The following is a 27,358-nucleotide window of genomic DNA, read 5'->3' on the forward strand; positions in this document are numbered from 1 at the left end:
ATTCAATAGCGGGTACTCTTCAACCCAGTTAATATATCACTGCCAAGCCCATAGCCAAAAAAAGATCAAGGAAAGAGAAAAGGGTCTTTTATGCACAAAAATATTTATAACAGCTCTTTTTGTGGCAGCAAAAAACACCTGGAAACTGAGGGGATGACTATCAGCTGAGGACTGGCTAAATACGTTGAAACAAAGAAATAGGTGATTCCAGACATAGCAAGATTTATATGAACTGATACAGAGTGAAGGAAGCACCACCAGGAGAACAATTCCTGCTATACCTTAAAAATGAACCATTTTGAGGACTTATATAAATTGATGAAGAATGAAATGAGCAGAACCAGAACAATTTATACGAAACAACACTTTAAAAGACAAACTTAGAAAGCTGTAAGAACTATGATCAATAGAATGGCAATTCATGATTCTAGAGGACTGATGATAGAACATTTAACCACAACAGAGAGATGATGGATTTACGGTTCTTTTTATATATATATATATATATATACATGTGTGTGTATACATATACATATATACATATATACACACACATACATGTATATATATGCATATATGTGTATATATGTGTGTGTATATACACATACATATATACACATACATACACACGCATACATATACATATACACATATACATGTGTGTGCATATGTATGTGTACATATGTACGTGTATATGCACATATACATATATGTATCTGTGTATGTGTGTGTGTGTGTACACACACACAAACACAAACAGTCATTGAGAGAATGTTTTGATTGAATATTTATTACCAAAAAAATTTTCCTTTCTTTTTAAAAGTGCACAATGGAAGGAAGAATAAATGGATTTGTTCATTTTTTTAAAATAGAGAAATGGGCAGGGGATAGGTGTGCTACAGACGGGTGTTTCATGCACTTTCAGATGCGGTCACTGCATTACTAAATTTACTTAGCTGTTTAACTTTGTTATAAGACCTCTCACAAAATGGAAGTAATCTGTAAATGTTTATAATGTAAAAACAAAACAAATTAATTTTAAAAAAGTTAAACCTCAGCAACACTACAGAACATTGAAAGTTGGAACTGAAAGGAAACTTAAGAGCATGGTATGTCAGAGTCAGGAGCCTTGGAACAAAGCAGAATGACAGAATTTAAAGGGGCTTCAGAATGTAGAATGTCAGAGATTGAGTGAAGAGACTTCTAGAAACTTAGTTGCAACAGACCTGATATATAGAGTGTTAGAGCTCAGAAGATCTGAGACAAGCTCAGAGATACCAGAGAACATAAGATTTTAGTCAGAAGGGAACTTATGATATGATGATGACAATGATGATGATGATAGCTAGAATTTATTAAGATTAACATTTGCGCATTAAGATTCACAAGGCACTTCACAAATATCTCATCTTATACTACCAAAAAACTCTCAGGGGTAGGCGCTATCATTATCTCCAGTTGATAGATGAGAAAACTGAAATACACAAAGGTTTAGTGACTTGTCTTAAGTCACACAGCTATTAAGTGTTAGGATTTGAAGAGCATTTAGAACAATAAATACTCAAATAGAGAATGTAGATGTTAGAGCTACAGAGGACTTTAGAAATTACCTTATCTACCTGCTCATTAAAAACAAAAATCTAAAAGAAAAAAGACATTTGATCTCCACATCTTTTCTCTGGATCTAAATTCAGGTGTGAACTTAAGAACACAGATGACAAATCTCTCTTCTATCTTTATACGTGGTCTGTCACAGCTTCAGTATTTAGAAATGGAAGGGACCTTAGTCAATGAAAGACTTAGGCACCAAAATGTGCCATGTAAAGTTGTCACCTCTAACCTAGCTCCCAACTTGGTCCAAGTCATAATAAATATCACCACGTTCCTAACTTACAAAAGCTTATGGATAATCTCTTGGTCAGGAGAATCATTATCACTACATAAAAGCATCCTGTCCAAAGGGTCTTGGGAGCAAGGCTATTCCAAATCAGCTAGTCATTCTCTATTTCATAGTAACAAGGTTATTTAAAAATAAAAAGCATAATTTACTTAAGAACAAGAATAAAATGTCTCGTTGCTAAAAATAATTAGGATGATTTTCAGGGATTCATTGATATACAGGTAAAAGATGTTTCACCACTGGCCTCCTCCACCAGAGACCTCTCTTAATATGGTTCATCCTAGTGTGGAGGGGGCCATCTCTTGTCACCCTGATCTAAATCTTGCCACTAGATCCAGGTGGTTCTGGAGAAGAAAGTGAGGCTGGTGACTGTGCACAGCCCTCCCTCACTTAAAATCCAATTCACTTGCAAGTCATGACATCTTCCTGATGTCATGGTCCTCTTCTAGAAGGAAGGACAAACAGCAACCTGTGAGGAGGAGTAGCTGCCCTACTGGGAACCCAATTGGCCAGTTCCAGTTGGGCAATGAAGCTCACTCCTTCCTTCCTTTCTTTTTTTCTGTCTCTTCCTTTCTTCTTTCCTTCCTTTGATCCTTCTTTCCTTCCTTCCTTCCCACTAGATTTCTTTTTTATTAACCATGCCTTAAACCCAAATCGCTCTGGCTCCCAATGACTATCCAATAATAGGTCCCAGCTCAAGCCTCACTTGGTCCTAGTTCAGATTCTGATGGCTCAGAGTGAGTGTAAATAGCAATTGTTTCTATTTTGGCCAGAAATCCTGAGGGTCTTCCCCTCTCAGATTGATTTTTTTTTTTGACTAGGTAAAAAAAGCCATTCTTTGCCTCATTTTTACCTATTTTATCTGATTTTGCATCAGATAAACTGAGACCTGGGAAAGACCTTAGCTTAAAAGGCAGAGGCCTCCCAGTGCAACCAGAGCCATCTTCAGTGGTCCTGATCTGTATCTTGCCACTGGGGCCAGATAGCTCTGGAGGAGAGAATGAGGCTGGTGACTTTGCACAGTCCTCCCTCACTTAAATCCAATTCACTTGCAAGTCATGACATCTCCTTCCTGATGTCATGGTCCTCTTCAAGAAAGAAGGACAAATAATAACACTTCAAATTAGCTAGTCATTTTCTACTTCATAGTAACGACAATTCTCATTTAGTCATTTTTGTAGTACCTTAAGGTCTCCAAAGACTTTCCTCATGACTGCTTATGTTCTGAAATATTCTGATTTTATCAGTGAAAAGATCAAGATCACCAGTTCTCACCTTGTAAGATACTTGGGGAACCCTTTTCCCATTGGAAGTTTCTCTTGGAACCTATATTTTGTGGAAGTGATTGGGTCAGGGCTATAATACCATCCATATCCAAGGTAGCTTCCTTTTCAGCCCCTCTTACATGATGGCTTTTTCCATTACAACGCACTGTCTTTCATTTTTATTGTACTCGTATCCTCAGCATTAAGCACAGTGCTTGGCACACAGCAAACATTTAATAAATACTTACTGACTTAACTGGACCACTGACCTAAAGCCTATCAGTCTTTCTACTAAACCAAGCTGCTTTAATAATTTTCCCTTGAGTAAATGTGCCTACTTGCTAGCTTATCTCTACATCCCCAGCATTAAGGAGACATCATTTAACTTATCCACCTGGACTGTGGATATCTTTATTTTCTCAATCTGTCCCCAACCACATTCCCTCTTCCAGGTGTCAGAAAACCTTTCTTCTTTGTTAGCTTTTCTCCCTCTCTCCATAAATCCATTTTAAGCAGGGGAAAAAGCATCTCAAAATTGCAAAGCATTTGACAAAACGCAATGTTGTGCATATGTACAATTACTGTATATCTGTTTAAGTGCTTGGTCCTTTGGGCCATATTCTAGAGTGTGTCTGGTCCGATCAAATGTTTATCTTGAATTGCAAACTATGAGCTCAGGAAAACAATAGCCTGCAGACTCAAAGAATAGAAATATCATATTCCCAAAGTGTGGTCCAAGGGATACCCTACTAGACCCTTTCAGAGGGCCTATGAGGTCAGGACTATTTTAATTTCTACAGCATTTTAAGGCTCACAAAGCATTTTACCTCATTTGAGCCTCACACTATCCCTCTGAGTATTATCCTTATTATCCTCACCATTATTATTATTTTTTATTATCCTCATTTTATGGATGAGAAAACTGAAACTGACACAGGTTAAGTGACTTGCCCAGAGCTGCTAGTAGGTATCTGAGTCAGGAATTGAACTCAGATGTTCCAGACTCCAGGCCCAGTGCTATCTACTGCACCACCCATCTATCTCTAATAATGCTAAGATGCGTTCCTCTCCAACAGCGTAACTATAAACACAGGTAACCCACAAAAACAAAAGCTTTTGGGAGGCTGTCAATAATTTTCAAGAGTGTAAAGGGCTCCTTGAAAACCACTGATATACTGCCTTTCTTTTACAATCCCTATAGGCCTAGCAGGATGCTAAGCACACAGTAGGCTGTTTAAAAAAAAAAAGACAACCCTCAATTTACTCTAATTGAATTGAGTCAAATCAAATTGAACATACAATTATTCCTTTTATTCAATTTGCTGTATAAATACAACAATACAGTAACAACGGTGAGAACTCTATAAAGTGCTTTATAAAGTGCTTTAAAGTTTGCAAAGTTGAGATTGTGTATATTACCTCATTTGAATCTCACAGCAACTCCGTGAGGTAAATGCTTAAAGGTACTATTATCCCCATTTTTCAGGTAAGAAAACTGAGGCTTAAAGAGGTTAAAAGTAACTTGCTAGTGGTCACACGGCTAATAAAATAAAAATAGTTAATAAATTAATAAAATAAATTAAAAAGCCAGGTCTTCCTGACTCCAAGCCTAGCACTGTATCCACTTTGGAAGCAGAGTAGATATCATCTACAAAACCATAACCAATACATTTTTTTTTCCTGAGCCAAACAGGTCTCACCGTTAAGACAGGTCGAGTGAAAATTCAAGTTGTACGGGGGAATGTCACCGTCCATTCCTCCCACTGACAGGTCAAGCTGGAAAGCACACCGGACCTGAGACATCGATGTAGACAAAGAGGCTCCTCACTCCACCCTTAATTTTCGGGTGTTTTGGGAGTTTGAGGCTAAAACAAAGCAACAGCAATGACAAAATAGCTCTCTTCACAAAGAACCAGTCTCACAAAACAAATTCCTTCCTGCTGATCCTTCTGAACGGAAGAGCCAAAATATCCCTCTCTGCCACCAGAATATCTTCTTTGCGAGGCAAGTGAACCAACATTATCGGAAACTGGTTCGTGATGTTTACGCATCAATTATTTAAATGATCAAGGGTTACAAAACCAGAAAAGGATGAACTTCTGCATTGGTTTGACAGTACACACACATAACCAGGAACAGACCAAGGTAAATGCGAGCATTTAGGCATGCAACATTCGCTCAGGGAACATCTCATCTAGCTCTCTTATTTTGTAAATAAGGAAAGGAAAACCCAGAGAAGTTACATCATTTCACTGCTGTCACAAGGCAGTTATTGCAAGATCAGGGCTAGAACCCAAGTATCCAGACTCCAAGATCAGTGTTCTTTCCCGATACCGTATTTTAAACAGTGTCCACAGTAACTTGACTAGTCTGTCCAGTAGGCTTTGTAAAATGTCAAGTTCCAATGAGTCTGATTAGGAATAATGAAATGATGATGGTGATGATGATGATGGGGACCCCTCCCCCAGCTCCTATTCAAGCAGGAAGATACCTAAGCAAAGGCACAGAGGTGGATGTCATCTTTTAACATGAAAAAATTCAAATAGTACTATTTTTCATAATTAAACATTTCCCTTGATACATTTACATTAAACACTTCGTGTTTAATTCTTTACTGTCTATATTTACTCAAGAGCACAATCCTTCCAGTTCTAAATTTTATGTTCAGTGCTATAGCCAGGGAAAATAAGCATTTAATCCAGAGCAACATTTCTTTTCCTATGGTCAACAAGTACCTGGATTTGTTACTTTAATGATACCCAACAGGATTCTTTAAAAAAGAATTTAAGGAATTAATTCCTTTAAATAAATAACTATAAGAAACCAAACCCACTAGGCAATGAGAAAAAAATAAATGCAGATCAAATGCTGAGCTCTCCAAACTTGAGGAAGCCAGTTTGTATTAATCTGTAATTAGTGGTAATGCTTTATGATATTTACCAACTAAACCAAGTAGTTCAGATGACAGAGCAAGGAAGAATGGGGACAGTTTTTATTATGACATCATTGTTCAGGAAACTGAAATCCATAGGCATGGTGTACATTGCTATCATTTCATTGTGACAACTCAATTTTCTGCCATGGCTTGCCTCAGGTGTACCTGAATGATTATGATGGCATTTCTAAAGTTAGTCCTGAAGTATAGAATGATTTCTTTATTACTTCCAAGCCCAAGAAAAAGAGTATCATGTGGAAAAATGAAAACCATAATCCAATTTTGTTCTAATATAAAAGTTCTTATTATAGCAACACACAATACAGCATATATATTATATATTGCTACATTTTAGGACTGCCATTGCACTCAACTTCTTGCACAACAAACTAAGCTATAGGTTATAATCACTCACTAATTAATCACAGTTAAGTCCTGGTCTTTGCTATTGAAATCAATAGCTGTTTTTCCTAAGATTATCAGTTTAAGCTGTAAAGATTTAATTCGTTGGAGTCCTCCTAGAAAAGGTACAAAGGTAAATTTAAAATGAAATGTCAAACATCCAGTTTGCAAACTTCCTTCATGACTGTACAAGAAGCTAGCTCCATAGTCACTGATTGGTCCATGTTTGGATGATACACATGAAAAGATACCATTTTTAATTGGACAGGTCACATTTTTTTGAATGCCAATCACAGACTTTTTTTAGCTCAATGAAAAGTTGGGACCATTTTCAAACTAAAGAGGCTAGTCTCCAAACAAAGGGCTCACAATAAGAACCAGTCAGTTTAATAACATACATATTTTTAGGCAATTATTAGAATGTTGGTATGTAAGAGCAAACAAATCAAATACGAAACAGCTCTTCATATAGAACTGGTGACTTTTAAACTAGGATTTTTGTCCTAGAAAACAGAATAACAACAACAAAAACAATAACCAGGGGATGGGAGATCATTAAAGATACTTTTCTAGCTCTTAACATTCCATGCATTCACAAGTTGGACAGTCTGTACCCCAACCCCTTTTTTGTGTATAGATCTGGAATTTCATCCCTGCGAGAATTCTAATGTGGAAATTCCTTCCATCAATGTGGATCAACTCTTCTATAACTTAACAGTCCCAGGGAGTTGCCTGGGGAACTGTAAGGATAATTGACTTGTCTATGGTATAGATCAGAGATAGCACTTGAACCCAGATCTTCCTGTCTCAGAAACCAACCTTCTAAACCACATCAGACTGCCTCCCTATGCTCTATGTTGATTGTCATATGAAAAGTATTTCACGTGTCCAGTAGAATGCCAATTCCTTGAGGGTCCTTTTGCTCTCTAATGCCTTGCACATAGCAGAATTAAAAAAAAAAAGTTTGCTGAATTGACTTGTCTAATGGTGAGGAAACCACCTCTCAGCAACATTGTTTTTCCTATTTTGTTACAGCCTTCTCCCATTTTGGGAAAGGACCTCAGACCAGCCATTGCATCCTTCACTCTCTAGACTTCCACATCTCCCCTGATCCTTGACCTCTCCTTTTTCCCTATGGCCTCTGCTTTTATGAATGTCTTTGCTGGTCCACACACTGAGGGCAGGGATTGTATTTTCCCCTTGTAGTTGTACCCCCAGACCTTAGCACAATGCCTGAGACATGGTAGTGTTTAATAAATGCTAGATTATCATTCCTCATACAAGTTATACCTCCATCATTCCTGGAAGTCTGTTGTAGTGTGATAGCATCTGAATTCTTTGAGAGTGGTGAATTTCATTTATTGTGTTTTTATTCCCAGTGACCAACATGTAAATGTTTGCTTTGTTTTCTTAGAGATTTTTTTTTGTATGAGTATCTCCAGCATGCACCTGATCACAGCAGACATTTAATAAATGCTTACTGATTCACTGATGATATAGCAATGAATTTGGAATCAGAAGACCTTTATTCTGCAGTGGCATTCAAAAGCACTGGCCTTGAGTTGGAATCCTGGATCTGCCATCTTCTCTATCATTAGCTAAATTCTCTGAGCTTCAGTTTTATCACCAGCAAAAGAGGTTCTTAACCATTTTGCGTTCCATGGACTTCTTTTGGAAATCTGGTGAACCCTATGGATGCTTTCTCAGGATAATGCTTTTACATAACTGAAGGAAATGCTAAATCCAATTCGAGTGTTAGTGAAATTAAAGATGTAACTTCTTCCCATCCTGGTTCTCCGGAAGGGGAAGGGTGGCCCAAGGACCCCAGGATAAGAATCCCTAGACTAAATGATCTCAGGTCGCTTCAAATTCGAAAATCCTATGATCCCAAGATTCCAAGGTCATAGGATTTTTTTTAAGGAGTTGACAGGGATCTTTATTACCAAAACATTAGACCATTAGGTTCCGAGAAAATTAATGGATAACTGAAAGCCTGACCACAACCTTACTAATTCCTGAAAATCAACAACAGGAAATCCAGCTGTCCTCCACCCTCGCTCGCCATTCATCAAAAGCACATCCAATCTGATCGGCACTTACAGAAGGAAGAGGCAGCCAGCCAATGCCTGGGCCACTCTTAATTAGACTAGAAATGCCATTGCTTTCCTAAACCGAAGGAGCTTCATTTAAGCACGGGAAATTCCTCTTTCCCCTTCCCCACCTCTCCGCAGCCCTAGGGGTACTACCCTGGGGAGGCAGAAGAGCTAAGCAGAATGGGTTAAATTTGGAGAAAGTCTCTCTTTTCTCATGCTGGAACTAGGGCAGGGGCAGCGGGCTGGGCACTGCCCCTCACCTCCTCAAGCAGGCTCCGGTCCCGCCGCCAGGTGTCCCATGCCTGGGGGGAGCTGTTGAGTACCCTGCTGCCTTGCCCGGTTCCTCTGGGGCCGGCCTCGGCTCTGGCTCGCCATTGGCCCGCGGGGCCACCTCTCCCGGCCCGCCTGGGACTAAGCGGGCCCGGGAGCGACGCCCCAGCAAGCCGAGAAGCAGCAGCAATGGCTCTGGGCTAACCAGCGCACCAAGCCGCGCGCGCGGGGCCAATGTCAAGTCCCCCGCACCCGCGCCCCCGAGGTAGCCTGGGCCTGTCCGGACTCTGGTCCCTGGGCACCAGACAGGCTGCGCCCCACGCGCGCGGCCGGGCCTAGCCCCAGGGGCCCCGCGCCTCCCCTCGGTCCGGGGGCCTGCAGGCCGAGCTCCCCGTCGCCGCTCAGGCGGCCGAACCGGGTCCGGGCTGACCCCCGAGCCCGAGGGCAGGGCCTGGGGGAAGGACGTGGAGTCCTCTCCCCGGGAGCCGGGCGAGCAGAGGCCCAGGACGAGCCCCTCCGGCAGGCGCACCAACTATCCCAGGGCGACTCGTCCTCTCCCCGCCCGACTCTCTGGGGTGCCCAGGCCTGGGAAGCGACGACCCCCGCCCCGCTCGGAGCCTCCAGGGCAGCCCCGGTAGATGTGATAGTCGGCGTGGCCCCGGCCCAAGGACACAACCCCACGGCGGGGACGACAGGCGGGGACGCGCGGCTCAACCTCCGTGTCCAAGGAGTCACCTCTCAGCGTCTACAAATCCAAAAGTGAAATTAAACCAACACCACCACCTCCAGCCTCCTCCTCCTCCTCTTCCTCCTCCTCCTCCGCCTCCTCCTCCAAGCACCCCGGGGAGCGACTGCAGAGGCAGCAGCTTCCCCTAAAATGCAGAGGATCCACCTTCGAGATAAATATTCCGGGGCCAGGGCGTCTAGCGCCAGAAGAACATTGTCAACCCCCTCCACCGCTCTCCCCCCCACACAGAGACACAGACCCACGTATATGTCTTCAGAGACATGCCCCCTGCGAGAATACCCCAAACACCAGCACACAGAGAGCCCCCTCGCAGAGACACAACCATTATCTGGAAAATAAATAAATAATTGTTACCTCTCTCTTTCTCACTGTGTGCTTGGTTGTTCAATGCTACCCGTGTAATCCCTGCACAAGGGTTGCTAGGGTTGTGTAAAAAATGGAAAATGAAAACCCGTCAGTGGAAATAATCGCAGGAGCAAAACTAAAAGTTACTCCCTCGGCTTGCCTGTGAACAGTCCAGATCGAAAGCAAAACAAGGAGAGGAAACTGCAAAGACCAGAGGCTGGAAATCCCCCTCTTCCCTCCTCCTCCCTCCGCTCCCCGCTCTCCGCCCTCCGCCCTCCTCCCTCCGCCCTTCCTCCTCAGCCCTGTTTGTTTCGCCTTGTGCAACCGGGGAGGTGGGGAGAGGGGGGCTGGGACGGGGGAGGGGAGGAGGAAGAGGGTGGAAATCAGTCGGCGCTGGGAGAGGTGCGGAAGTTTGGCGGCGCATCTCATTGGCCCGCAGGGCTGCTTTCATCATTTCTCAGAAAAGTCAATTTCATTTTCACTTCCTTTCAACCTGCAACTGCAACACACTGGAGGGGGAGGGAAATCGAGAGGTTTCCACTGAGGCCACAGCCGAGAAGCTGCGGCAGAAACCACCCGGCATCTCACTCCCTAGCTGAAGTGACAAGGTTTGAGCAGAGGGTGATTTGGCGGAGAGGGTGATCTGGGTGGGGCCTAGGGGAGGCCAGAGACTATGGAATTTGGTGAGGATACTGGGAGTTCGGTTTGTTTTTTGTAAAAACAGCAGGTACTTTCGTATTTGGTGGATGGGCATTCCAACCATGGCCAGCTAGCAGCTCCAGCCTTGCTCCTCCTGTGGATTCTAATCCATCTTTTCCCATAAACCCTTCCTGGGATTTTTCCTAACAGGATGATTCTTTTCTTATCTCCTGGCTACAAATTTACCTACCGCTTGAGCTGTGCATCTCTGGTCTCTCATTCATGCTACTTGACCAGTGAATGCACCTACTTTCCCATCTAGATATGCCTTTTTTTTTAATGCTTTTTAACTACTTCTGGGGGCAAATCGTCTTTAGTATCTAATTATAGCCTATGTAAACATTTTGTTGTGTTCAGTTGTGTCCGATACACCGCAGTAATTTGCCGTTTCTTCTCCAGCTCATTTTACCAATGAGGAAACTGAGGCAGAAGGTTAAGTGACTTGTCCAGGGGCACAGGAGTGACCGTCTCAGACCACCAGATTTGAACTCAGGAAGATGAGTCTTCCCGACCCCTAGGCACCTTTTCACTTCTAACGCTGATTCTCCTTTCATGGTTTGCAGTCGTATGGAAACGCCTGAAGGATTTTGATGTTGAGATGGTGGGGTTTTTGTAGTCTTGGGTAGTTTGGAATCGTTGGAAGCACCTTGCAATTCGAGGAGGCAGCCCTGAGCACTGACTCTGATGTCAGAGGATCTGGTTTCACATTCTGTGATGCTAATTACCTGTGTGAACTTGGGCAAATCACTTAACCTCCCTAGGCCTAAATTTCTTCCTCTGAACAACGGGGATAATAGCTCCAATCTCACAGGGTTGTTGTGAGCATAAAATAACATATGCAAAGTGCTTTGCAATCCTTAAGATACTATATAAATGCTAGCAATGTATTATTATTGCCCATTACTGGAGTAATATGATGGGCTACTGACCTAGATGCAAAACACAGCTTGGGCAGTTTTTTCTGCCATCTGTTCCCCCAATGTGGATGGTAAGACCAAATTTTTTTTTACATTCCTGTTAATTTTACTGACAATGACTTTGTAATGTTCCAGATCTCAATAGAATTTGCAATGCAAATAGGAGGATTTGAAGAATTTCTCCATCAACACAGAATCCTGTTTAGGACAAACAATAGTAATAATTATAATAGCTCACATTCATGTAGAGCGCTTTGAGGTTTGCAACATGTTTTATTCCATTATTTCATTTGATCATCTCAGAAACCCTGTGAAAAAGATGTTATTATCCACATTTTACAAATGAGGAGACTGAGGCTGAGAGGAGTTAAATGACTTTCTCGCATTCACACAGCTAGGAAGTATCTGAGTCAGAATTTGAACTGACTCCAAAGCAAGAACTTTTCACGTATGATGCCATGCTCCAAGACACCGGCAAACAGTGTAGATAAACATGCTTCTCCCTCTTTGATACATCACTTGATCTTGATATTAGGTGAATCATTGAACAAAGTCATCTTTGTAGTTATATGTATCACAGAGATTTTTTTATGATTATGATGTACCCATGGGAGGTACCTTATCTAGTCAGAGCCTTCAAGACTGTGTTTTCTTTGCTGAGTCAAATGCTTTCTTAAAATTGATTAATAAAAAACCTGTGGGATCTTTTATCCTCTATATCAGCCTATTGTGTAATTGTAAAGATGTTAATTAACTGCTGTAGAAAATTGTTCACAAAAGTCTGTGCCTTTCTAATGTTTTCATTGAGAATACTCTTGGGGTGGGGAACCTTCAGGCTTGAGGCCACATTTGGCCTCCTGGGTTGTCAAGTTCGGCCCTTTGACTGAATCCAAACTTCACAGAAAAAAAAATTTCATTCTTACGAAGATTTTATAGAGGTGAAGGAATGGAATAGTCACTGTTGAAATGGTACAGCCAGTCTGGATCTCAGTATGGAATTATACCAAAAAAATAGTTAAATTGTCCATATCCTTTGTCCTAGCAGTCCCACAATCAGTCGTATACCTGGAAGAAGTCAAAGACAGAAAGCTCCAGTATACACCAAAATATTCCTAATAGCACTCTTTGTAGTAGCAAAGATCTAAAAACAAAGTGGGTGCCCACAGATTGGGAGAATAGTTGGGAGGGGAAGAGACCTATGGTATATGATGTTATAGAATATTGTTGTGCAGCAAGAAATGATGAATAGGAAGAATTCAGAGAAACATGGAAGAGTTTTCATGAACTGATACAGATTGAAATAAGCAGAACCAAGAGGCCAATGTATACAATGACTTGTAAAATGTAAATGAAAAGATCATTGAAAAAAAAGTTTAAGTCTGAGTAGAAGAAAAACCTGTGAAGGTCTCAAGGAACAGAAGAGATCTATCTCCCCTTCACATCTGAGAAGCAGGAGACTACTGGGTCAGAATATTATCTATCTTATTAGATGTGATCACTGGACTGAATGTCCTTGATTTGTTGTTTTTTTGTCACAAGGCTCAAACTGAGAGGGGGTAGGAAAGGGGTTGAAATGACTGCAATAAGGTGATAAAAACAAAAAATTAAGAAATGACTACAATGTGAAGACAAAAGACATCAAAATATTTTTCAACGAATAAAAGGAAAAACAATGGCAGGAATTGGGAGGGAAAGGAAAGGTTTTATAAAAATGAGAAGTTAGCCTACTCAGTTCCCTTATTTTGTCATTAAAAGTACTGTCTGTGATCTTAAGTTTCTTTCGGAATCGTTATTTTCCCTTTTTGAGGTATCTTGAGAACTGATCCCAGAATAATTTTAAAATTAAATCATCTCAGCCCAGATTTCTTCTCTATATATTTGATCTGGATTTAGCTGTTCATCCTGATTTCATGTTCTTAAATTACCATTGCTACTAAAGTGGTAGGGTACAACTGTGTTAATTATATTACCATTGCCTATGAGAGAAGATTGCCTAAATAGGAGTTATCACTATTAAAGTGCCAAAAATCTGTTCCCTTTTGTTTTCCTTCTGAATTCACCTATGGAATAATGTGGCTTGGCTGCATCTCAAATCTAGCTCCCATTGTTTTTAGATTAATGTATTTATTTTTAGTTTTCAACATTCCTTTCCACAAGATTTTGAGTTCCAGATTTTCTCCCACCTCTCCCCTCCCTCAGACCCCAAGATGGCATGCATTCTGATTAGCCTTTTCCCAGTCTGCCCTCCCTTCTATCACCCCACCCCCACCCCTTATCTTCTTCCCCCTCACTTTCTTCTAGGGCAAGATAAATTTCTATAACCCATTGCCTGTATATCTTATTTCCTGGTTGCATGTAAAAACAATTTTTAACATTTGTTTTTAAAACTTTGAGTTCCACATTCTCTCCCTTCTTCCCTCCCCACCCACCCTCATTGAGAAGGCAAGCAATTCAACATAGGTTAGGTGTGTGTCATTATGCAAAACACTTCCATAATAGTCATGTTGTGAAAGACTAACTAGATTTCCTGCCATCCTATCCCGCCCCCCATTCATTCTATTTTCTCCTTTAACCCTGTCCCTTTTCAGAAGTGTTTGCTTCTGACTACCCCCTCCCCCAATCTGTCCTCCTTTCTATCACCCTCCCTTATCCCCTTCCCCCTACTTTCCTGTAGGGTAAGATACCCAATTGAGTGTGTATGTTATTCCCTCCTTCAGCCAACTGTGATGAGAGTATAACTCCCATTTTTCTAAAGAGCTGGAGGACTGCTAGGCCTTACCAGCAGTTCTGCCACTGCCTCCTAAAATCCTCCAAAACTTAGAATCTGCCTTGCCCTGCAGGACCCCTGAGACTGTAGGTTTAATTCCTTATGTAACCTAAGGATCTTTTGGTCTTACCATTTCACCAGTGCCACCTTTAGAATTTGCTGGCCTTTTCCATCTGCTGTACAGCTGAGCTTTCTTTGATAAGTTGTCTCCCTCAATTAGACTATACAAGGAGAAAAATTGAGACATGCCTTCCTTGAAACCAAGGCATGTCTCAATTTTTCTCCAGCACCTAGCACAGTACATGACACATAGTAGGTGCTTAAGAAATGTTTTATTTCTTTATTCCTTTGTTCATTGCTGCCTCTTTGACTACTTTTCAGGAGGGTGTGTGTGTGTGTGTGTGTGTGTGTGTGTGTGTGTATGTGTGTGTGTATGTATGTGTGTGTGTGTGTGTGTGTGTATGTGTGTGTGTGTGTGTGTGTGTGTGTGTGTGTGTGTGTGTGAGAGAGAGAGAGAGAGAGAGAGAGAGAGAGAACCCTGCTACTGTTCTTTAATTCTGCTCAGTAATGTTTTATAAATGAGGTTGTACTCGAAATTAGTGTCACTCTTGACTGCCAATGTAGTGCCATTTGGCAAGGAGAATAAATGTTTTCTGGCTGAGGTGGTTTCTCAATGCTTTCAGCATCTACCACATAGTAAATGTTTTTTATTCATTTAACTTTTACAAAAGGACAAAAGAGTTCTTAACCTTAACTTTTGTCCATTTCCCATTTTTTCAGAGTTGGCAGCTTGTTTTAAAAGGTTGGGCTGGAACTGCTATAACTTGAAGCAGTATTCTCTTATCTTCACCCATTCTTTTAATATGGTCCCTTCTTGAACCTCTTCTCTTACCCTCTGATGATCTGAACACATGGCATTTTGAATGACTGAAGTGTTTGTGTTTACAGATTATTAGGAGATTCTCAATTTCATTTTATGTCACCACAACCGGCGATTTTTAACTTTATTTTTGTAAAAAAGTATTCATGATGTAGACATCAATCTGCAAATGTTTGGCTCTCGTCCGCTTTCATCCTGAGATGAACTTTCCAAGATGTCTTGTGCTGACCTCCCCAGGCCTACTTTCACGTTGAAGTCATATGTTGAATAGCTTAGAACACCTTGTCAGATTCATCACAGAACTGTTCTTTTTCATTTCCTGCAACTGCTGTTGGTATTTATTCTTGTTCAGTTGTTTCCCGTTATGGCCCACCCTTCTTGACCCCATTTGAGGTTTTCTTGGCAAAGATAATGAAGTGGTTTGCCATTTCCTTCTCCAGCTTATTTTACAGGTGAGGAAACTGAGGCAAACAAGGTTAAATGATTTTGCCCAGGGTCACATACCTAGTAAGTGTCCCAGTTCAGATTTGAACTCAGTAATATGAGTCTTCTTGGTTCCAAGGCTCGGCACTCAGCACTACGGCACCACCTAGCTGCCCCAGTTTCAGTCTTCTCCAACTCTTCTCAATCCAGTTTGGTGTCTTCTTGGTAGAGATGGTGGAGTGGCTTGCCATTTGCTTCTCCAGCTCATTTTACAGGTGAGGAAACTAAGGAAAACAGGATTATTTGACTTGCCCAGGGTCACACAACTAGTAAGAGTCTGAGGTCACATTTGAACTCAGGTCTCCCTGACTCCAGGCCCAGCTCTCTGTCCACCTAGCTGCACCCTAGTCTGTTGGATGTCCAGGACTTGAAGCCCTTCCAGCCTGGTAAGAACTTACACTCTGCTGTCACAGCCCTTAAGAGCCGCTGGAGTATGTCTTTGGTAAAGATCGAATAATAGGATCTTTACAAAAACAATTTCCAATTATGATTAAAATACAGCATTCTACATCAAACTACCTACAACTAATGGAGGAGAAAACCATACAAAATACACTTAACTGAAAAGACAAGAAAGTATCGGTTTGGCTGTACACAAAGAGTGGAACAATATGAGTTCTTTACTCTTTGTTGCTACAGTACTGCCCGTTGCTGAGAGGGCTGAGAGGCAGGCAGTGCAGGGCCAAGAGTACTGTATCGATTCCAATTCTTACTGGCTGTGTCTACTTGCCAATTCTGGGACCATCGACAGGCAAGTCATGTGACCTCTCTAAAGCAAGGCTGCTTCATTTGTAAAATCAATAACCGTTTATTAGGAGCTTACTGGTGCTCAGGGACAGACACTGGAGATAAAAAGAAAGACAAAAACAATCTCTGCCCTTGAGGAACTCACATGGGGGAGATAAACATGAAAATAAATGCATACAAGAAATATAGTCAGTCAGTAAGTATTTAATGCCATCGAGTGTATGGCGTATTCATGGAGGGCTAACACCTCTGGTGTGAGGGCTTGCAGAGCCTCTTGGAGGCTGCTCATCCACCTTTGGTGTCCGTCTGTCACGTAACGTTCACCTGTGGCTCTAAGAAACTATAACGTAAACAGTGGCCGCACCCTGTGAACTGTCTCCACAGATGGGTTAAACCAGGTTGAGTATAACCCACAAACCTCAAACCTGTGGGCGAGTTAGGGGGATGTGAAGACTTCCCCCAGTGGAATGGGTGAATGAGAATCATTTGTTTCAGTGGCCATGAAGACGGCTGAAGCAGGAGCTGTGGAGCACCTTGAGCTTGGTTGGTTATCGAAGACACCAAGGTCTTCCACTGTATCCCAGGCCATTGCCAGTTACTCTGACTTTTGTCCGGTCACTGGACTTTCATAACTCTGAAAGAGAGAGTGAGGCTGACAACTCTGTGCAACTCTGCCCACTTAAATCCAAATCATGCACGAGTTAAAACATCACCCCCTGATGTCACTGGTCCTCTTTGAAAATGAAAGACGAACAACAGTAGGCACTTATTAAGTGCCTACTATGTGCCAGGCACTGTGCTGGTTATAGCTCAAATGGGAGACAGAAACATGAAAATAACTAAATACATACAATGGCCTCTTCTCCTCAGAGATGTTATGTTCTCCTGGGGGCAACAATCTGCTCACAGGAAGGAACACACACACACACACACACACACACACACACACACGCACACGCACACGCACACGCACACACATGCATATGCATGTGCTCAGGACAGTTGCCTTGAGTGTAATAATTACTTTGTTATAGGTAAAAATATTAACAAAGTTGCAAATTATAGAAACTGAGAGGAAATTATAGGTACACAAAAATCAGCATCCCACATTGTCCAGGTTAGGAGATAAATTCCACTTCTAGGCCCCTTGGTTCTGAATATATTTGTCCAGTTGCCAGAGACCATTCCTGTGCCAGGACCTATTCTCCCTGGATATGTAAGAAAAAAAGTCTTTGTTCTCTTTCTCTTTCCACTCTACTTTTAACCCCTAAGAAGGAAGCAAGGCTTTTTTCTCATTTTCCTTTTGTCAATGAAGCTCAAGGAAATCAGTAACTCTTGTCCTGATTTCACAGTTCCTGGGGAACTTCCAATCACTTAGCACCTCTTTCTTTTACTCACAATGCTCTGCAGGATTTGCTTGCTCTAGAAGTCAACCTGGGCTACTTCCTATTCCATTTGCCATGAAGTGATCATAGGGAGGCCAGAAAATCCTTAAAATATCCCCCCCACAGTATCTAAAAGTCCCACTATTAGAGATTCGATAATCTTTTGTGTTATCATTGTTCTCTATTCTGTCAGTCCTCTTTTTAAATGCAAATATTCTTAAGATTAGTACCACAGGTCATTAGCATGTTAGTGTGAATTAGTTTCTCAGATCCTCCTGCAAAAAGAAAGACAGAACACATGATAGCACTGAGGATCTAGGAGAGAGCTAGGCAAGGTTTCCCTGTGTACTTGTACCTGAAATTTTTCTCAGGAATTTTTTTTTGTTTAATTTAAGGCTGAAATTCTTAACCTGGGGTCCATGGCCTCCTTCAGGGGGTAGAGGAAAATGCTTCTTTATTTCACTGCAATTTGTTTCCTTTATATATTTTATTTTATGCATTTAAAAAAACACATGGACTTAGGCTTCACAGGATTACTAAGGGAGTCCATGACGTGGAAAAGGTTTTGTACTCCTTGGAATATAAATTCTCCTTGAGCAAAACAATATCTTAAGTTGTTATCAGCCATTTACAAAAATTCATATTTTTTCATCCGCAGCAAAAGGACAACAGGGTGAACCCAGAATCGAATATGAGGAAGAGTGGGCTGGCTTGCATTTGGGAAATTACACAGTGCTTTTAGTCATCCTATACTGTTCCCAGGAGAAAGAGCCTCTCTTCAACATGAACATTCTTCCCATGATGCTCCACAGTTGTGAATCACAGAACAATAGCATCTGAGGAATCCAAGTTTCAGGTGACCCAAATGGACCAGTGTATTTCTAAGAGTGATCTCCGCCCAAATAAAAAAGCATTCAGGATAGCATTGAGGAAATGTCTCATCAGAAAGAGGGAGTAAGCCAGTCCTGTGGCAAGAATAAGGTATAAAATAGACAGTCTGAAGGCTCAGCTGGCACCCACAAAATGTACAAAGTTCATAGGATTATAGCAGCAAGGGACCACTGAGTCCAACCCACTTATTTTAAAGCTGAGAAAACTGGCCAAAGAGGCCAAGTCACTTGCCCACGGTCTTATAGTTAGTATCTGTAGCAGGATTTGAACTCAGGATTTCCTGACTGAGTCCAATGGCCTCTCCTCTACATTACCTTCCTAGAAGAAGGCCACCAACAAAAGAGATCATATCATAATCCAAAAAGAGGCAGAACCTTTAGACCTCTCTGATACCTGTAGTCTCACATAAGCCTCTACTCTAGACACTAGAAATGCGTTCCCTTCCTAATGCCCACACCCCGCCAGGCCCTGGAAACTTCCTGGCTTCATGCTTGTACTTCCTCTTTGATTCGGCAGGACCCCCCCACCCCACCCCCAGCCAATAGTACCTCTGTGACTGATTTCAGAAATGGGGAACCAAGCAAATTTGCCTAAGCAGGAATCTGCCCCTCCTCCCTATAAAACCCATGAACTTCAGCTGCCTCAGGGAGCTGCCACAAGGTCAAAGTGATTGCAACTCAGGCATCCCACACCCCTACTAAGAGAAATAAATAAGGATCTCAGGGGAGCTGGGCATGCTGGCCAAAAGCAGCCTAGCTGAAGGGCCATTAATGAGCCCCCTTCCTCCTGTTGCCTTCGAAGACCCACACATTCAAAGTCCCAATGACTGACTTAGTTTAATGTTTTTGTCTTTGCCACTGTTGTCTCCCCTCTGGCCTCCCTCCTGCCCTGCCCCTCCCCATCCCCCCTTTGCGCCTCTCCCCCCCCCCCCCCCCCCCCCCGTTTCCCCTTTTATGAATTAAAAGAAATAGTAAAAGGCCTAATGCTTCATTCATCACCACTCTGATTGTTTTTTCCTTGAAGATCCCTCTTAAGTCCCCAAAGATCCCTTTACCATGCTGGCCCTCCTCCCCCTGGTAAGTTCTTTCCTAGGCCTTCATTTTGGTGATTGGCCTAAGCTGGCCATGCTTCCATTCCCCTTCCCTGCTATGCTTTTAACTCTCTCTGGACTTCTCCACCAAAGCTCAACTGCCTTCTCACCCTGGAATTTAACCTCAGCACTTGGCATCTTCTCACCCTGGATCATCCCTCTCCCCCCAACATCCCACATCTCCCATTGGTGTGTTCTTTCCAAGGCCTCCATTTTGGAGATAAGACCACGCAGCTATGCTTCCTTCCCCTCCCAGCTGTGTTTCTCTCTAGATTTCACCAACATGTCCAGTTGTTTATATTTGTATCCCTGTGATCTACACATACCTGGCACATAGTAAGTGCTTCATAAATGCTTGTCACCTTGTCTTGACTTGCAAATAACCATTGCAGACAGTTTCCAAGTCTGGTTCCCATGTGTCTGCCCCCTACATGTTCTTCCTTTCGGTTCCGGCAAGGCCCCCACATGGCTAGCCCTAGCCTCTTTGTGTTCCTCCACCTGCTTGCTTCTCTGTCCTAGCCCCATGTGTGCCAGCCCCTTCCTCCCACAGGCAAACGGTCCCTTTCCTGTCTCCCTTCCCCACCTCCACAGCCGCACTTGCATTTCTTCTTTACCTGGAGGTCTGCAGAGTGGTCCATTTAGGAAGAGCTAAAACTGTCTGTATTAAGGATGGGGACAAGGGGTGGTTCTATGAATTATCTATAGAAAAACATTCATAGAGAATGTAAACAAGTGGGAAGAGGGAATTGTGGGAAGATGGCAGAATAAGGCAAGAAATTACCTGGTTCTCCCAAATTCCCCCAAAATAATGCCTCAAAGTGAATTTTAGAGTAGCAGAAATAATTAAAAGTTGGGATAAAGCAGTTATCCAGACTAAGACAACTTGGGAGTATGTTAGGAAAGATCTGGCCTGAGTGATGGTCTGGACAGGAGTGAAGTGCATATACCTTCCAATAAACAACAACAAGCAGCCCTGTTGAGGGGTGAAGGGGAGGCAGCTGTGTCAGGAGCAGCCAATGTTTTGAAAATTTTCTCCCCACAGGGTATGGGGATCCAGTGGTGATCAGGGGAAGATTTGGGCAGGGGGGAGACCTCCACTGGACATGGGGCTGAGAGGCATTGGTCAGGCATAGTCCCAGGCTGTAGCTGTAGGTAAAGAGGAGTGAGCAGATACCAATGAGTGAAATCACAAAGAGGCAAGGGGCATGCTAGTTGTGGTCATTCCCAAGAGAGAGGAGTCCCTGATTTCAGTTCCAGGGCAGAGGGGTAGGCTGACACCTGCAGTCAGCTGAGGGACCACAAGAAGCAGAAGTGTTTGTGGTGGCAGCCATACTAGGGGCTCTGGTCATGGCTCAGGGGAGAGAGGAGTACATGAGGTCACTCATTGATCAGGGCACGAGCTAGAAGAGTAGGGACCACACCTGGCCTTCCTGTGCCTCAGCGCATTGGAAGAACCAAAAAGTCAAAGACCCCCAAATAGAGCTCTGAAAACAATAGCATAAAAATCCTGAAGTTTGAGACATTATCTCCCACGTACTGGGAACAGAGCCCAACTGTAACATAAATTTAAAAGCCAAGACATAGGCCATTGTTTACAAATGAGTAAATGACAGAAAGAACCTGACCATAGATAATTACTATGGTGATAGAAAAGATCAGGGTTCAAACTCAGAAGAAGACAATGAAGTCAAAACAGCTACTTATAAAGCTTCAAACAAAAATGTTTAATGGTCACAAGCCCAAAAAGAGTTCTTAGAAGAGCTTTAAAAGGATTTTTAAAATGAAATAAAAGAGGTAGAGGAAAAAATGGGCAAAGAAATCAGAGTAATGCAAGAAAATCAAGACAATTATGAAAAGAAAGTCACCCAATTGGAAAAAGAAATCCAAAAACTTACTGAAGAAAATGACTCCTTAAAAATTAGAATTAGGCAAGTGAAAGCTAATGGCTTCATAAAACATCAAGAAATAATAAAATGAAATCAGAAGGGTAAAAAACAGAAGAGAACATTAACTCTTTCATTAGCAAAACAGACCTGGAAAACAGATCAAAGAGAAATAATACAAAGAATTGTTGGACTACTTGAAAGTCACAATCAAAAAAAGAGCCTAGACACTACGCTTCAAGAAATTATTAGGGAAAATTGCCCTGAAGTTTTAGAACTAGAGGACAAAATAGAAATTGAAAAAATCCACTGATCACTGCCTGAAAGAGATCCCAAAATGAAAACTCACAAGAACATTATATCCAAGTTTCTCAGGGTCAAAGAGAAAATATTATAAGCAGCTTGAAATAATTCAAATATTGTGGAGCTACAGAAAATACAAGATTTAGCAGTTTCTACTTTAAGAGACCAAAAGGCATAGAATATGATATTCCAAAGAACAAAGAATCTGAGTTAGCAAACAAGAATAACCTGCTCAGCAAAGCTGAGTGTAATCTTGCAAGGGGAAAAATAGATATTTAATGAACTGAAGGACTTTCAGGTATTCTTAAGGAAAAGACTAGAACTGAACAGAAAATTTTATTTAGAAATACAAGAGTCTGGAGAAATATAAGAAGGTAAACATAAAAGACTCATCACAAGGGATTTAATAAGGTTAATCTGTTTACTTCCTATATGGGAAAATGATATTGTAACTTTTAAAAATGTTATGATTACTAGGATAGTTAGAATATACATAGATAGAGGGCTTGGGGTTGAGTTGATTATGATGGGATAATCCTAAAAAATAAAATTGTGTAGGAAGAGGTAAAATGGAGCAAATTATCTCATGTAAAAGAAGGGTGAATGGAAGAACCTTTATCATGGAGGGGAGGATAGGGTGAAGGGTAGGTAGCTCAGTAACCTTATTTTCATTGGAACTGGGTTAAAGAAGGAATAACATATACATCTAGTTGGGTATAAAAGTCAACTTACAGAGAAATAGAGCAAGGGAATAGAATAAGGGAGGAACTCTTAGAAGGGTGTATGGATTAGGGAGGCAGTAGTCAGAAGTAAACAGTTTTTGGAGGGAAAGGGTAAAAAGAGAGAGAGAAGAATAAACTTGGGAAAAACTGGATGGAGGAAAACACAGCTAATCATTACTATGAATGGGAATAGGAAGAATTCACCCATAAAATGTAAATGGATAGCAGAATGGATCAAAAACTAGAACCCAACAATACATTGTTTACATGAAACATATTTAAAAAGTGAAAGACACACATAGAATAAAAATAAAGGGCTGCAGTAGAATTTATTGTGCTTTAGCTGATATAAAAAAAAAAGCAGAGGTAGTAATCATGATCTCAGACAAGTTAAAGCTAAAATAGATTTCATTAAAAGAAATAAGCAGGGAAACTACATTGTAGTAAAAGATATAATAGATAATGAAGTAATATTAACAGTAAACATATATGTACCAAATGCTATAGTATCCACATTTATAAAGGAAAAGGTAAATGAATTACATGTGGAAATAGAAAGCAAAATTATGACAGTGGGGGACTTCAACCCTCCCCTCTCAGAGCTAGATAAATCTAACTGAAAAATAAGAAGTCAAGGTGATTAATAAAATCTTAGATAAGCTAGATATGATAGACATCTGGAGAGAACTGGCACATTATACTTTTACAAAAACCCATTATGTACTAGGACATAAAAATTTTGTAGTCAAAAGCTGAAATATTAAATGCATTCTTTTCAGATCATAATGCAATAAAAATTACATTCAATAAAAAGCCATTGAAAAATATATTAAAAATTACTTGGAGGCTAATCTTAAAGAATGAGCCGCTAAAAGAAAAAGTCATACAAACAATAAATAATTTCATTAAAGAGAATGATGATGATGAAATAACATGCCAAAACTCATGGGATGCAGCAAAAGCAGTAACCAGAGGAAAATTCATATCTCTAAGTGCACACATCAATAAAATAGAGAAAGAGCAGATCAATGAATTGTTAGCAATTTTCTAGAAAACTAGAAAAAGAAGAAATTTAAAATCCCCAGTTAAACACCAAATTGGAAATCCTGAAAACTCAAAGTGAAATTAATAAAATTGAGTGTAAGAAAACCATTGAATTAATAAGTAAAACCAGGAGGTGGTTTTACTGGGGCGGGGTGGGGGGGACACAATAAAATAAATAAAACATTGGTTAATATGATTTTTAAAAAGAGAGAAGAAAGCCAAATCACTAGAATCAAAAAGGGTGAATATGCCACTAATGAAGATGAAATTAAAGCAACTATTAGGAGTTATTTTGCTGTAATTTTGCTTTTTGCTGTTCTCTTAAATGCCTTTAATGATTCTGGCCTTTGTTTGAATGGGGCTGGTAAAGTGTGATCTTGTCTTGGAATGTTTCTCTGCACTAAGGCAATCAGGAGTCATTGACTTGTATATGTTGTGATACTGGGGATGGGGAACTTTCACACACCTAGTCTGGGTAAGGTCAGAGCCCTCAGGGCTCCAAACAGGATATAATTGAGGGGACCTTGGTGTTTGACTTTTGGAGCTCACACATGGAAGGAGTATTGAGACTCTGGCCAAGCCATTGTAACTGGCCCCCCCCCCCCCCCCCCCCCCCCCCCCCGCTTTGCTTACCCAGACCCATTGGTTCTTCTCTGGTAACTATGAATTGTGATTTGAATCAGACAAGATCTGTCTGTTGATATTTGTAATTTCCGTTTGTATTTGCCTTGAAGTTCAGGGTGCTGACTTTCCCCACCCCGCAATGAAGTGATTGATTTATGTATGTGTAATTAAACTGAGATTGTTAACCCCTTAAAGTTGCTTTCCTTAGAAAAGCAGATCAAAGAGCCTGTGTTAGCAGCCTTTCTTTGTGCTGGTTGTTGTTGGTTTTACACAGCCACAATAGCTGCTAGTAAGATTGTTGCTACATTTGCCTAATTATATGCCAATAAATTGAACATTATAAATGAAATGGAAGAATACTTACAAAAATGTAAACTGCCCAGATTAACAAAAGAGGAAATAAAATATCTAAATAAACTTATTTTAGAGAAAGAAATTGGACATGCTATAAATGAGCTCCCTAAGAAAAAAAGCATCAGGACAAAATGGATTTACAAGTAAATTCTATCAAGCACTTAAAGATCCACTAATTCCAATATTAAATAAATTAAATTGAATTACAGGCAAAGGAGTCCTACCAAACTCAATTATAGATCAGTTTCACTAGTGAATATGAATACAAAAATCCTAAATAAAATATTAGCTAGGAGACTACAACAGTATATCACAAAGATTATATATTTTAATCAAGTGGGATTTAGACCAGGATGGTTTCAGGGATGGTTCAATGTATGAAAAACTATTAACATAACTGATTACATCAATAAAAAAATCGACAAAAGTCATATGATTATATCACAGATGCAGAAAAGGGTTTTGACAAAATATAACACTCATTCCTATTTTTAAAAATTTGAAAGCATAGGAATACATGGATTTTTCTTTAAAACTTTAAAACCTAAAGCCATCAGCAAGCATTACCTGTAACAGGGATAAGCTAGAATCCTTCCCAATAACATCAGGAATGAAATAAGGATGCCCATTATTATCAATATTATTCAATATTGTACTAGAAATGCTATCAATAGCAATATGAAAAGAAAAAGAAATTGAATGAATCAGAATGGGTAATAAAGCTATTTCTTTTTACAGATGATATGATAGTATGCTTGATATTTGACTAAAAAATTTAGTTGAAACATTTTTAGCAAAATAGCAGGAGATAAAATTTTAAACCCACATAAATTGTCAGCATTTCTGTATGTCACCAACAAGGCTCTGCAAGAAGAGATATTAAGAGATATTACATTCAAAATAACCATAGACAATATAAAATATCTGGAAATATACCTGCCAAGACAAACCCAGGAGCTATATGAATATAATTATGAAACACTTTTTATGCCAGTAAAGTCAGATTCAAATAATTAAAGAAATATTAATTGTTCATGGGTGGGCTGAGTTAATACAAATAAAAATGACAATCCTACCTAAAATAATCTACTTATTCAGTGCCATCTCAATTAAACTACCAAAAGTTATTTCATTAAGGTAAAAAAAAATAACAAAATTCATTTAGAAGAACAAAAGGTCAAGACTATCAAAGGAATTAATGGGGGAAAAATATAAAGGAAGAAGATCTGTTAGGACCAGATCTTATACTATGTTGTAAGACAGTAATTATTAAAATTATTTGGTACTAGCTAAGAAATAGAATGGTGAATCAGTGGAATAGAATAGGATAAAATACATAATAGTAAATTATTATAGTACCTTTATGTTTGATAAACATAAAAATTTAGGCTTTTGAGATAAGAACTCACTATTTGATAAAAATTGTTGGGAAAACTGGAAAGCAATTGACTGAAACTAAGTATAGACCATTTTCTTACACCATTTACCAAAATAAAATCAAAATGGATACATAACTTAGACATAAAGGGAAATATAAGTAAAATAGAACATGAAATACATTACTTATCAGATTTATGGATAGGAGAAGACTATGAATAAACAAGAGATAGAGCGCATTGTGGGATATAAAATGGATGGTTATGATTATATCAGATTTAAAAGGTTTTACACAAGTAAAACCAACATCACCAAGATTGAAAGGAAAGCAGAAAATTGAGGAAAACATTTTATAGACAGTTTCTTAGCTAAAGGCCTCATATCTCAAATATATAGAGAACTGAGGCAAATTTATAATATAAATCATTCTCCAGTTGATATTGGTTAAAGGATATAAGCAGGCAGTTTTTAGAAGAAGAAATCAAAGCTACATATAATCATATAAAAATGCTTGAAATCATTATTAATTAGAGAAATGTAAATTAAAACAACTTTGAGATATCATCTCACACCTACCAGATTAGCTAAAATGATAGAAGGAGAAAATGACAAATGTTGGAGGGGATGTGGAAAAATTAGGACATTAATGCACTCTTGATGGAACTGTGAAATGGAATTATGCTCAAAGAGTTATAAAACTGTACATACCCTTTGACCTAGCAATACCACTGTTAGGACTGTTTCTCAAGGTGATCAGGGAAAAAGGAAAAGAATCTATACGTTCAAAAATATTTATAGCAGCTCTCTTTGTGGTGGCAACAAACAGAAATTGAGGAGATGCCCATCAACTGGAGAATGGCTGAATAAGTTGTGGCGTATGATTGTGATGGAATACTGCCGTGCTATAAGGAATGATAAGTAGGTTGGTTTTAGAAAAAATGTGGAAAGAGTTGCATGAAATAATGAAAAGCAAAATGAGCAAAACCAAGAGAACGTTGCATATAGTAACAGCAATATTGTTCAAAAAATAACTGAATGACTAAAAGTTCCAAGTAACATGAACATTCAAACTAACTATGAAGGACTTCTGGAGGAAAATGCTATCCACCACCAGAGAACGAAAAACCTGATATGTGCAAATATGCGTTGTATAGTTTCACATACATATCTGTGTCAAGTCTTGGCCTTCTCCAGTGGAGGGTCGAGAGGTAGGGAGAGAGACAGCCCAGAACTC

General features: G+C 40.3%; 1 protein-coding gene and 1 long non-coding RNA gene across 6 annotated transcripts in view; one reads left to right on the forward strand and one right to left on the reverse strand.

The window, feature by feature from the left end:
• IRF2 (interferon regulatory factor 2) overlaps positions 1-10,248 on the reverse strand; it is a 145,444-nt gene extending 135,196 nt beyond the window's left edge. For 3 of the 5 annotated variants that reach the window (XM_036763764.1, XM_036763763.1, XM_036763761.1), the window contains exon 1: positions 9,968-10,152. The gene's annotated coding sequence lies outside the window, so the exon portion shown is untranslated. Of the gene's footprint in view, positions 1-8,855; positions 8,999-9,967 lie in introns of those variants that run through there. The other 2 variants (XM_036763760.1, XM_036763765.1) reach the window with 2 other exon arrangements.
• Positions 10,249-10,307: 59 nt separating this feature from the next.
• Positions 10,308-13,606, forward strand: LOC118852869. The gene is made up of 2 exons (XR_005010629.1): positions 10,308-10,566; positions 11,057-13,606. It is a non-coding gene; the product is annotated as an uncharacterized LOC118852869 (long non-coding RNA).
• The last annotated feature ends 13,752 nt before the right edge of the window (positions 13,607-27,358 follow it).

Source organism: Trichosurus vulpecula, chromosome 6 (assembly GCF_011100635.1).
Source record: "Trichosurus vulpecula isolate mTriVul1 chromosome 6, mTriVul1.pri, whole genome shotgun sequence".
NCBI classification, from domain to species: Eukaryota; Metazoa; Chordata; class Mammalia; order Diprotodontia; family Phalangeridae; genus Trichosurus; species Trichosurus vulpecula.